The sequence below is a fragment of the Talpa europaea genome, assembly GCF_964194135.1.
Source record: "Talpa europaea genome assembly, chromosome: 4".
Taxonomy (NCBI): domain Eukaryota; kingdom Metazoa; phylum Chordata; class Mammalia; order Eulipotyphla; family Talpidae; genus Talpa; species Talpa europaea.
In genome coordinates, this window is record NC_140070.1 from 16,526,788 (window position 1) to 16,540,990 (window position 14,203).

A 14,203-nucleotide genomic window follows, 5' to 3' on the forward strand; every position below is an offset into this window, starting at 1 on the left:
TGGTTTTACATGTTCTTCTTTGGTAAAAGAAAAGCATTTTTTTACTGTTTTGCTTGTTCTTGGTTATTAAATTGCTTTTCCACCAATCCTTAAATACCCATCAAGTCAGTTGACCCCAGTTGAATAAGTGGTGGGGTTCTGAGACTGGGGATTAAATGCAGGGTTTATTTAAGTGTCTTAATAGTTACAGCATATCCCTTATTTACTTATTACCTCATATTTTCTGAATGCCCAATTTAATTTCAAAGTATTATTTCCCCCATGTAGACAATTTAATAAACTGAAATACCATCATAAAATTCAGCCATTATTTCTTCTTTGGAGAAGTCATAACTTTTTAGAGAGGGTATATTTCTCACAATTTCTCACAAATCAACAAATATCACCTAACAGCACTACCCATGTATCCCCATATTAGGTCTTTTGTTACTAGAAAAGTGAGAAAAGCAATCCAAGCAGACCAATAGCATATACAGATTTCCTGTCTGTACCACAGAAACAAAACATTCCCTTTGTCAAAACTGGCTTACATTAAATGACTCAAACTGATAAATACATGTACTAAAACTACACTGAAATGCATAATTTTAGAAATAATTTTCATCTCAAAAGTGCTAAGTATATAGAATAAGTGATTTTAAATGTGTAGTACCTAAAATATCTTAAAATAAGTTAGATTATAATAGGTGATTAAGTATAGAGAAATAGAATATCTATATCTATAATATGTATGTATATATAAAGATATTTATTATACGGAAGTGACTTAAAAGTTTTTAGAGGCTAAGAAATCTCATTATCTCTACTCAGCAAACTGAAAACCCAGGAAAACCTGTGGTATAATTTCAGTCCCAATTTGAAGGCCTAGAACTCTGAAAGCCATTGGCATAAGTACCAATTCAAGTCTAAGTTCAGAGGCTGAAGACAATGTCTCAGATCAAAACGAGGCAGAGAGAGAATTCTCCTTAATTCAGCCATCATTCCAAGTCAGATTGGATGAGGTCCAACACATTAGGGATGTCAAATACTTTTATCAGTCTACCAATTTGGATGTCAATCTCATCTAACTCACAGTAACAGTCAGATTAACTTGTAACCAACTGTCTAAGCCCAGATATCTTATTGTTTTAATCTAAAGCAAATACACCCTCCAAAATACTATAGACTACAAAAATCACAGGTCAGACTTTTGTGAGGAATATTATTACTTTACATATAAAGTAGGAAATAGAATCTTCCTAAATCATGCCACTAGAACTAATTTTAATTAGTATTTACTGTATATTGAGCTCTGTTCAGTTCTATATACAATTTAAATTTTAATTTTCAGAATAATCTGAGACAATTATGTTTATTACTTACCTTTTATAAATTTCTCCATATTTTTGCAGATAGTGATGAGAAAGTTAGGATCCTGAGACCAGAGTAGCTGGCATCATATCTGGACATAAACAGGAGAGTGCAATCATGTTCTACTTACTCCCTCTTCTATCCCAGGAATTGTATTCCATACCTTAAAAGCTGGGAAATATTTGTCTATTTGAAAATATTTATTACACATGCATTCCTGAAATTTATGTAAAATTCCATTTCACTTGGACATTTTTCAATGTAAAGTTCTTTCTAAAATTATTTGGTAATTTGAACAGTTCTTCAAAGTAATGGATATCAAAGTAGACTAAAATGTTTCTGTGAGAATCATTTATGCACTGAGAGACTGTCTCAGTGTGAGGACCTGTGTACAATTTAGTGGAAAGTCATTTTACTTCTTTAACACTTTTATGATCAGAAAAACTGTATGTTAGATGTAGTTACAAAGATAAATTACTTCAGGTATAAACTACATACCATAAATACAGCAGTGGTCTTGTTTCAGTTGATAGGGATAGGTTTTCTTGCCATCTTTTCTTATACTCTAACTCTCTTCCTCTTTAAAACCCTGTCACTATAATTCAGCTGTGCTGTAACATTCACGATGCCTATAATTCCACTGAGATTTGAGAAGCCCATAATGTGTGGGTTGGAACAGTTCTATCATATTGCCTTGGGCATTGTGTACCTTTCAGTACCAGTTTATAGAAATGACACTAACTTTTTGCTTTCTGTCTAAGGCATAGTTGAAATATTCTGTCTTGTGAAAAATGGATTGAGGAAAGGTCTTCAATTTTGTTGTTGCTGCTGTTGACAGTAACTTACTATTTCATTCCAAAACTATCAGGTAATACTGAATTATAAATGGGAGTAATTTATGTTTGAAATGATTTTGTCAATTCGCATTCTTTACATTTAAATAATGAGCTATGGTTGGAATAATAATAGAAAAATATGGCCCTGCATACAAGAAGTTCACCCACTAGTTTGAGAAATTGCACAAAAAAGGAATCAATCTGGCAGTATGTGTGTTTAATGGGAGGGAGTAAGTCTGGAGAGGGTAGAAATAGAATATGCCGTAAATTAGAGAATGAGAAATTACCTAACTCTCAGTGGGCACTTTGCTCGTGAGCTTTGGAATTTAGCTAAGTCTTACATATTTAGCAAAGTAGTTGGAAAAAGTATTGTATGTATCTTGGAAAATATCTTGTATAGTTGAGGCAAAAAACATCTAGATGAGCACTCTTTTATTTTTAAAGCATTATATAACCCTGCATCCTTTTTGGCCTTTATCATCTGGAATAATTGACAAGAAAGTCAGAACATGTCCTTTTCACTGCATTTAACCAAATAATAAGATTATCTTCTTATCGTTTTCAGCAGGAAAGCATACAGAAACTTGATAATTTTAAATTTTGATTAATTGAAAATTCTTATTTATTTATTTTATACTGTTTTTACCAATGAACTTGGAAAATAAAGAATGAGTAAGTTCTTTGCTTATAGTCAAATGGCAGAATCAAAGAATCAAGTCCCACACAGATACTAAAAAGAATGTTATATGATACAATGGCAAGAATATAACATTTGCAAACAAAGAATGATATTATAAAATTTTTAATATCGGGTAAATTATTATAACAATTTTTATCCTCTTTGCCTCACCAATAATATACTAAATAATAAAGGAATCACTGTACTCTTTGGGTAAATATTTTAAAACACTCATGGAATGGATAATATTCCCCAGGAGGTATGATTTCATTTAAAAGTATATAATTCCTAAACAAGTTTCAAGAGATCACAGGGGAAGAGAAGTCAGGGTATAGCTCTGTTGATCAAGTACACTTGTGCTGAGATAAATTAATCTGAAAGCAAAAGTGATTTTTTAGAATGACTATTTTCTGAGGGGAAAGTTTAGTAGGAGAGCAAATCTCTCAGCTGGAAGAAGCTTGAAGAGACGTGTCTACAGATGTATATTTAAAATTTTAAATGTAGTATATTCTATCGGTAAACACTCTCCAGTCAATCTTACAGAAATTTCAGTACCTCTTTCTTTCATGCTCTTTTGTGTAGAGTTGCTTCTGGACACAAGTATCAATAGCTAAATCCTGCTTTTGAGTTAACATGGGTAAAATCAGAGAATGTTCTTCATACATAGGTTTCCTGAAGTGTGGTTAGAATTAAAGTTTCCCATTCTAATGTTGGGTTTAGAGGAGTAAAGGAGAAATGTATTTATTTGATCGAGCTACATTGTGACTTAGAACTTAGTGGGATTTCTGAAGTTTTCTTTATTGTAAGAAAACTAAATGATTGTGGCCTATTATTTTAAAATTAAAGCATGATTGGAAAAGGTAGATTGAGATGCAATAGATAAATTAGTCATGTCAATTTAAGCAAAAAATTTACAACCCATGCCAAAAAATACTTACTTTCATGTTAAAATTACAAGACTTGAATGAAATACTCCTTCTGAAAGAAATAATTTAATAATTACATAAGAAGACATGCAATTCTTGGTGATAGTAAAAGTAGTAGTTTTCTTCAAACTAACAATGATTATTAATTTATAGATGGTCTTGCTATTCTCCTAATTTTTCAATGAGAACATTATATTCACTTTTACATAAAGGTTATATTTAGGTTCTCTGTTTCTATAAGCCACATTTTTTAAAGATTACAAATACATATATAGAATATACATCTAAAATCATCAACAAAATTTGTATTGAATAGCTCCCTAAATTGGTTTTAAAATAAATTATATAATTCATTTTTTTAACATTTCCCCAAATTTTTATTGCCATCCATCCTGAGTCACCTCCAGAAACAATTAGCAAACAATACCAATGAGAAACTATTTAGTGTTATTGTAAGATGTATACTTACACCATATAAAGTGCTTTATTCATGCACATCTATGGCATCGTTTGATACACACAGGTGTCTTATTATAAATATATTTGCATATTTATATAATTCATTTTTACATGTAACTTCTAAATAACATGGTTAAAATCTAAGAAACTGTCTTTAGATATTAAGTCATTAAAATATATATGGATTTGTCCCACTTAACAATCAGTTGTTATAGCCATATCAGATATATGAATTTAATTTGCTATTTACAATATAGAAATCCATTTATGGCTTTTATACGGCAGTGCATGTCCAGTGTCCCTGTAGGAAAAGATAATTTTAGGAAGATTACTTTTCCATTTAGATTGCAAGTGTTTACAAATATCATAAAATGTTGAAGTCAATTAAAAGTAGTACCGTAATTCAGAATGAGAAATCTATTTCTAAACAGTTATGAAGGACAGAGCATTCCAATTCAAGAATTTTATGAGACCAAGGATGAACAGTCTCAGATTACACTTTGGTGTTTCTATAGTAAACAAATGTTTGCTATTCACTATTAAATAAAAATGAATAAGAAAATTTAAAATAAGAATTAAAGTTTAGATTTAATTTAAACTTTAACGTGCAATATGTTTTGGAGAAAATATGAACCGCTGTAAATACTGATTTCCATAAATTTATTTGCAATTTATTGAAAGTGCAGGAAGTTTTAGAATATGTCATGGAAGTGGTTCTTTGTATAGTTCTCTGAAAAGCACTGATTTGTAAATCTCAAAAAAAATCTCATAATAAACTGTCTAAATGCATTCTATTGCTAAGTTTCCCTTAATGACTCCCACCATATAGACACAGATTTTAGTCTTAAAGGGGGCAATTTTTTATGATGCCTCCTCTTGGGGTGAGAATGGCAGGTGTTTGAAAGGTGAGGATGGAACAACACTGTTCTTCTAATTCTTCTAGAATGTAAAAAGATTCCATGTCAAATAGGCAGCTCTCTAGAGAGTGAAAAAGAGTTCTTCCACTTGGAGATCATTTGTGCCAAAGCCTAACCATTGTCCGTAAGAGGGCTCTTTAGAAGCTTTGCTCTTATTTGTCTTAGAAGAGAATAAATATAACAACACGAGGTCTGCAATAACTCAATACCTTTCAGCTCCTCAAAAATCCAGTTCCATCTGCTCTAAGCAATACAGCCCACACAGCCTCCAGAGACTCAATGATTTCACATTGGCTCCTAAAGCACATTAGCACAGACTGAGTAAGGAATCAAGAATGACCTCCTTTTATTCTGATTAGAATATATATTAAGGTTTATTCGTTTCCTTGATTAGTGTATGCTCTTTCTCATCATGCCATCTCCATGTCTCCCTGCTCACCTGGACAGCTATAATGTGCTTCAAATTTCAGTTTAGATATTACTTCCTTCTCCTGCAGTTTCCTTTGCTTCTGAAAATGGGTTACGTGCCTAATTTAGTTCCCATTGCACCTTGTAATTATCATTCTGGGTTATGCTGCCCTGTTTTTCTGAATTCCATGAAACAATAACCTCAATTTGACTGCTGCATATTCAGCATCAAGTCTCTAACTAATTATAGAAATATATATTTGTTGAAATGATATTTCAGGCTATTTTAACAATATGCATTTATTAAAATATGTAATAAGTTAATTATGTACTCTACTGGAGCTCATGCCATTGTCACTATATTATTGTACTAGTTTATTTTTCTTCCCTACCCACAATATGTGATATTCCCAGAAATTAGCAAGTAATTGCTGCATATTATCATCTCTCAGAGCTATTGAATACATACGTTAGGAAATGAATGAATGACACTGATTTGGAAATAACAAATTATATCAATCTATATGTTGATTCCTTTTGACTTCTTATTGTTGATTTGTCATGTATATGTGTATGCGGTATAAAAACTCAGAAGATGGGCCTCCTCTGTTGGCGCAGCGGTTGAGCGTTGGGCTGCGAAGCTGCCCACAGCCTTTGCAGCGCCAGTTCGATCCCTGGCCACCAGCGAGGGTCCCACATGGCACGCAGACCTCTCCTGCCATGCCCACTGTCCCCTCAGCAATGTATTTTGGTCCATCTTCCTGTTCTGTTCCCTGCTCTGGCTCTGGTGAATTCTCTTACCTTCCCCACCCCCACCATGCTTCTGACTGTACCCAGTGCTTGTATAAATAAATAAATAAATCTTAAAAAAAAAAAAAAAAAAAAAACTCAGAAGATAAGCCTCCCCTGGTGGCGCAGCGGTTGAGCACTGGGCTGCGAAGCTGCCCACAGCCTCTGCAGTGCCAGTTTGATCCCCGGCCATCAGCGAGGGTCCCACATGGCACATGGCGCGACAGACCTCTCCTGCCGTGCTCACTGCTACCCTCAGCAGTGTATTACGTCAATCTGCCTGTTCTGTTCCCCACTCTGACATTTGTGAATTCTCTCACCTCCCACGCTTATGACTGTGTACCCAGTACTTGTATAAATAATAAATCTTAAAAAAAAAAAAAACTCAGAAGACTATATTTCTGGTTAAGGAAACATTGAGAAAGAGGTACTATTTCTTTTGTGGAAAAACAAAGAGCTGGTTTTTTGGGACATGGGATCTCCTTTATTCAGGATTATTTTTGTCCTCAGCCCATTTATTTTTCCCCTCAGTATTTTATGAAGAAAACCAAACCATTTATTGTCTAAGTTGCAGTATTAAATGAGCACTCTATACTAACTGTATATTTGCTTACAAAATAACAATAACCTACAAACACATATGGACTATGCTATTTCTCAGTTTCTCTTGTAGTTCCGTTGGTGAATCAAACAGCACGAGATGTTTTAGAAACTCCGTTCTTTTGCTTTTTCAGGTTCTGATTCTGTGTGGTCAGTTTGGGAATGGCCACTTCCTCTTTCCAGGTTTAAATTATAACTCTGGATTTCAGGTGCAGAAGAGGATATGACTCTTAGTGCCTATGTATAGAAAATAGAGACCAGGCCGATAAACAAATGAGCATAGTTGTTAGATATAACCTAGCCAGAGCTATGAAAAGTAAAAGCCAGGGGAAGGGCCTAACTTGTAGCATTGACAAATTCTCCAAATGTTTCTTGTGAAAGTCAAAACAACTGCACTCAAAGTTTTAACCTGAGTATTCAGCATCTCTTAAGATTTTCACACTTATGTAGATCATTCTATACCCTTACATAGACATTACAGGCTATATTTTAATATAAATTATTGTGCACTCTGTGCACTACCTGAAAGTTCTTGAAAGACAGATCAATTTGTAGGACTATGGAGATTCCATACTTTCCCTCCCTTCCTTGGATTATTTTTGAATGACCAATATTATATAGAACTAAAATTTATTCTTCCTCTTCAATAATGAGCAAAGCATCCTTTATCAATTTGTTGCCATTCAAATTCCGTAGTCCCTTGGCATTAATGTAAATAGATTGCTAAAGTCAATCGCCACCCCCTATTCCTTCAGTAGAGTAGACATCAAACTAAGGAAATGATCCAAATTTGGACTGTCATATGTTTATAAATAAAGTGTCACTCGAATATAACCATGTTCAATCCCTTATGCATTATATCTAGCCCCTGTTACAAAGATATAGTAGAGTAGTTGAGATAGAAACCACAACGAGCAAAACATATATTTACTATCGGCCCTTTACATAAAAGGCCCATGGTATAACCTTTATATCTAGTTGAACTAACATTATAAAAGATCCCTATTAGATATAAATTCTTTACTTTTTCTTCATCTTCCTTTATTTGTTAATTTGCAGAGAATGAAATTAGGTTAAAAACTGAGCATGTTCAGTTAATATTAATATGGCCATGCATGACCAGTGCACTCATGATTAATAGTGAATTATTGAAAAATTTACATGTATAGTAATTTCATTATGTGAGACCAAATTATAATCAGGATCCTGACTACATCACTAACAGCTTTCTACAAAGAAATGACTTTCCATTCCTTTAAGCCACTTTATAGGCTATAATTGCCTTTGCTTACATATGGACCATTAATAGTTGACAGCTGTCAGATGAGGTTAGATAAAATGACTCATTAAAGACATGCTAAAAAAAAGTCAAAACAACTGTTTTATTTCCTATAGTTGGTAACTGAGTAACTACATTGGCAAGAATTCTCTCTTAGCCTCATGTGTTAACAGAATAGATGACTATTCATGTGATTTAAGTTTAGTCATATGAGTGAAATTTTTAGCTTCCAGTATAAAAATAGGCATAATTTATTAATAGATTGATTCCACAGTTGTTGGGGCTAAGGGAGGTAGGCGGGAAGATCCATGTACATGATTTTGTTTACCTTAAACTACAGAATTGGGATTGCAACGCTTAATTGATTTCCATCCAGTTCAGTTACTGTTTTTTAATATTAGCTATTCAATTCATCAATTAAGTTTTTAAAAAGATTTATTTATTTATTTTATACAAAAATGGGGGTACAGGCCAGATGCATGGGAGGGTGAGAGGATTCACCAGAGACAGAGTGGGGAACAGAACAGGCAGACTGACGAAATACACTGCTGAGGGGAGCAGTGGGTGAGACAGGAGAGGTGTGCCACGCCATGTGGGACCCTCCCCGGCCGGCCGGTATCGAACCAGTGCTGCAGGCTGCGAACAGCTTCACAGCACAGTGCTCAACCACCTGCGCCACCGGGGGAGGCCCTCATCAATTAAGTTTTTAATGGGAAAACTTTAGGTAGGAATGACTACACTGACATTTTGGTATGAGGTCAATATTCTGTACATGGTGTGCTGTGACATTGGGCTTCTTCCTTCTTCCTTAAGAATTGCTGACAATGCTTGTATAAATGAGAGAATTAGTTCTAAATGTAGCCATTTTGTAAACTCTTTGCTGTGTCCAAAATATTCTTGATCCCTTTAATGTGCTTTTTTTTTAATACATGACCTCAACATTAAGAGCAGTTTCTAGTTTTTAGATCATGTGTTCATTTCAATTAATGTTTATACCATATTTTAAAATAAATATGACTAATACAAAGACTATATTTTGCCTTTATATTTTTCATTTTTTTTTGTCACCCAGTCTGTGTTACTTTGTTTGAAGCCCAAGCTGAGTAATATAGGGACTATCTATATAGGGACTATATAAGTCAGCTTGATCATCAAAGAAAGTAACATAGACTGGGTGACAAAAAATGAAAAATTTATTTTTTCATAGTTCTAGGTTCTAATGGATTCAAATTCTGATGCATGCTCTCTTTCTAGCTTGTATATAGCCAGCCACCTTCTCACTGTATCGTCACATACAAGAGACAAAGAGTGAGCTTCCTGGTGTCTCTTTTTATAAGGCCACCATACTTATGATCTCATTTAATGCAAAATATTTCTTAGAGGATTCATTTCCAAATACAATCACCCTGGGGATTAAGGTTTCAATGTAGGAATTTTGACTGTATGCAAATAGTCAGTCTGCAAGGATGTATAGAAATATGTTTCGTTCAATTTTTTCTATACAGTTGCAGGCATCTGCTTCACTTAAACAAATTTCTTTTATCCTTTTACCAAGATCTCTCTTTCAGACTTGCTATTTGACCTCTTTGACACCTGCTTTTATATGAAGTTTTGATGATTTTATAGCAATAAAAAGTGCATCTGAAATGTTCATAGGCAAATTTGGCCTTAATTAGGAGGTGAAATCAGATATTCAACCCTAAACGCTATCCTACTTCCTTGATATACTATCAGATTTCCTTCTGGAAGCAATGTCTTAAATAATTTATTACCTAAAACAAATTTATTTTTTTTAAGTTTTATTTATGCATACAAGAACTGGGGCACAGGCCACAGGTGCGGGGGTATAAGAGGATTCGCCCGAGACAGAGTGGGGAGCAGAACAGGCAGGCTGACTGAAATACACTGCTGAGGGGAGTAGCAGGCAAGTCAGGAGAGGTCTGCTGCACCATGTGGGTAGCTCCCTGGCTGGGGATCAAACTCCTGCTGCAGTGGCTGTGGATAGCTTCATAGTGCTGTGTCTTATCCCCTTGCGCCGCTGGGGAGGCCCCACCTAAAACAAATTTAAAGTAGAAAATTAAATTAGAAAAATACTATATTCCAAATTCTATTAGGTCAAACGACATGTTAAGTAATACTGTACCATATTTCTGAAAAGAAATGTAGGATATTGCCTTCCTTTATTTAAAAGTTTTAACTCTTTGCATATGGATGAAAATAATTGTGCATGGAGTAAGTTCAAAACTTTGAGTGGCAATTGAAATTCCATTTATCCTTGGAAATTTCTCTAAGAGTTTTATGTCGGTGAGGATTTTCTTGGGGATCAAAGAATTTATCAGTGAAATAATTAGAAAAGAAACTAGTATCTTTCAAGTAATCATCTTAAACCAGTAACCAGAACACACAATGTTTAAAATGTTATGTGATAAGAGGATGGGTGCAGTTTTTTTTTCACATTTCTAGACTCATAATTGCATAAGGCTTCTGCGAAGGATCGCAAAGACCTTCAACTGGATAAATGACACTATAGGGATTCCATAACTCTCTGAGAAATCTCATATTGATCATTTGATGCCAGCCATATTGTCATCTAAAAAAAAAGAATAATAATATCTATTTAGGGTGCTACGAGCAAAGTCAAATAAAGACTGTCCAAGGACATTGTGCTGTAATATGTACCATTATACAAATACTGTTATTCACTTTACCTCAATCAGAATAAATAATATGTAGATTCTGATCATTCTGTCATCATTCACATTCTAGAGCGTTATTTTCTTTCCCCTTAGCCTACCAATTTGTTCTGAACGTAGGATATAGATTTCTATTGGACAATAGCATCTTACTTTAGGCAAGGAAACAAACAAAAAAAGAACTAAAATTGAAAATTGAAAGTCTCAGTGACAATAGATGTAATAACCATTAGATGATATGAGTTTTTCAAGTATAGGGATTTCTTCAAAACTACACATAAAATCTTATATTTAATATGTTGACTTCTCACTCCTTAAAATGTATATATTTCCCAGACATACTAAACTAAGAAAAATGTGCTTTTTCTTTCCTTTGTGTAATCTTCATTTTGTAAACTGAGATGCTGATTTGTTAACACTTAATCCAACTTGTTAGAATCCAAAGCCTAGAAGTAAAAATAGTTGAAGGTGATCCTTTTCAGCAGGTGAATTTTGTCTTACCTCAGGGATAAATATGTCTGTTAAAGGTTTATTCTTAGACTTGTGAATTAAAACAGAATTCCAAATTTGTATAACTGCAGAATTGGCTCACTTTGATAACCCAATTTAAGGGGGAAAAAAGAGTGGAAATTGTATTCTGATTGAAAGTAGGAATCATTTCTAGTTTATTCATATTAGTTATTTTGACTGATTTTCAACTATAAAATCTACAGAGTATTTATACAAAATTCAAAGTAAAAGTTGTACTACAAGAGAAGTAAGAAAATGCTTGAATAAATTCTATTAAATATTCAGATTGAAAATGTTGATGATCATCATATGATACATTATATAAGAAATAAATAAGTTATTGAATAAAACAACTAACATTGGATGTGATCTATAGAGAAATAAAGAGAAGCACTTTTTCTTTTCTTTTTCTTATTTTTTTAAGATTTATTTATTTATGCACACAAGAACTGGGGTGCAGGCCAAAGGTATGGGGGGTGAGAGGATTCACAAGAGACAGAGTAGGGAACAGAACAGGCAGATTGACTGAAATATACTTCTGAGGGGAGCACTGGGTGAGTCAGGAGAGGTATGTTTTGCCATGTGGGTTGCTTCCTGGCCAGGCATCAAACTTGTGCTGCAGAGGCTGCGGACAGCTTCATAGGTTGAGTCTTAACCTCTTGCACCACCAGAGAGGCTCCGAGAAGCACTTTTTCTAAGAAAAACATTTGGAAAACTGTGTTAAACATTAAAAATATTTTCAGGGCCTCCCTGGTGGCGCAGGTGGTTGAGCGCAGTGCTATGAAGCTATCCGCAGCCTCTGCAGCACAGGCTCGATCCCGGCTGGCGAGAATCCCACATAGTGTGGCAGACCTCTCCTGTCACGCCCGCTGCTCCCCTCAGCAGTGTACTTCATCAGTCTGCCTGTTCTGTTCCCCACTCTATCTCTGGTGAATCCTCTCACCCTCCCATGCATCTGGCCTGTGCCTGGGTTCTTATATGCATGAATAAATAAATCTTTAAAAAAAATCTTCAGCAACATTTTACATGCTGTTTATATGATAGTGAATGTATGAATTAAGTCAACACAACGTGACACTAAATTGTAATTTTGGGGTATTTCAGGTGTTCGAATAGTGAGCTTATAAAAGACATTCCATGTTTAATTACTTCTCAAATTAACCTTTCAGAAAACTTCCATGAAGAATGATTTATATATTTGATATGGAAAATTTTACAATTTTGAATTATTTTCACCTTTCCTTAACATGCTCTGTGTAGCAAGAGGTGACTCCATCAGAACTAAAATAGACTAATTTACTGTGGAAGCCATCAATGAATCATAATGAAAATAAATACTTAAAAATATATCCCATTATAAGGGCAAATAAATAGAAGGATAAAATTCAGGTTCATATCCCTTTGAAGTTTGCTCTGTGTTATATATCAAACATATGCATGTGGAATGCTCTAGGGCATATGTGAAAGCAGAAACAAATCATGACTTTTATAACCAGTTGCTAACACTCGACTAGATTATTTCAGGCAGTCATAAATTTGCAAAGGGTCACCATCTGCGTCTCTTTAAAATTTATATCTGAAGAGAAAGGAGAGTATGTCTCAAGACTTCAAGAGTTTACTCTCTCTGCATAGGCTTAAACCATCCTTCTTTTGCTCTAAATCCAGAAATTTATGTACTTGAAATTTTTCCTCCTTGTACATCAGTTACTACTAAAAATCAACACAGATGTGCTACAGAATCTGTTGTTACATATAATCTCTAATCAACAATTAGGACGTTTTTTATTTGATTCCGTAATTTTATTATTCTCTTTAGTATGAGTGTATCTCATTTCTGCATAACACTATGACTATAAAAAAATTTAATTGCAATTAGTTGGCTAAAGTTACCCAGTGGGTGTTTAAAACCTTCTGATGTGACTAATACATGTTTTTAGTTCTCATCATTTTAAACAACTCATTTTATCGTAAATGAAATTTTTAAGTCACCTAAATTGAAAATGACAGTGAAGATATCTTAAGAACTTTTAATTTCAGCCATACCACTTCAGTACATAAATTGAAAATACAGAGATGGAAAAGTAAATGAAAGGTTTTATTTTAAACAATTTATCACCCTTAGATTATTTTCTAAATAACCTATGACTTGTGAAGTATTTCTGAAGTGAAAAATATCTCCTATGAAATGGGCAAAGTGGTTATGTACTTATGTCTATACTAAAGAAATGAGCTTTGTAAAGGTCAGTAATTTTAGTTTAGCATTTGAGGATGATCTGTATTTTATTCTTCATTTTTGTATTTCTCTATAATTGTATTTCTTGAATAATTTAAAGGCAGTCACTTTATATAAAGCCGATGAACAAGACACTTTACTTCCATCTTTGTGATCAGTTGCTTAGCAACCCTATGGTTGATGAAATCTATCAGATATGATGTCTGTCTCTTTGGAAAATGTCACTGAATGGGATGACTTAGATTTTTCACAATATTTTAGCAGTTTGCAGTCTCTGAAGTATCAATAAGTCATTTTATTGTATCCAATAATTCTTATTTCTGTTCTTCAAAACCAAATCTTTTTTTGACTTCCATTATTTGAAAGCTAAATATATTAGTCTATCTTCAAGAGATATTAATTACCTACATTTGATGTATTGTTTTGTGTACTGGTTTTTACAGATTTAATCTTTTCTAATTAATCAAATTATTTTTAACAAAACACCAATTGTGCTCTAAATGTAATGCCAGATTATCCATAGG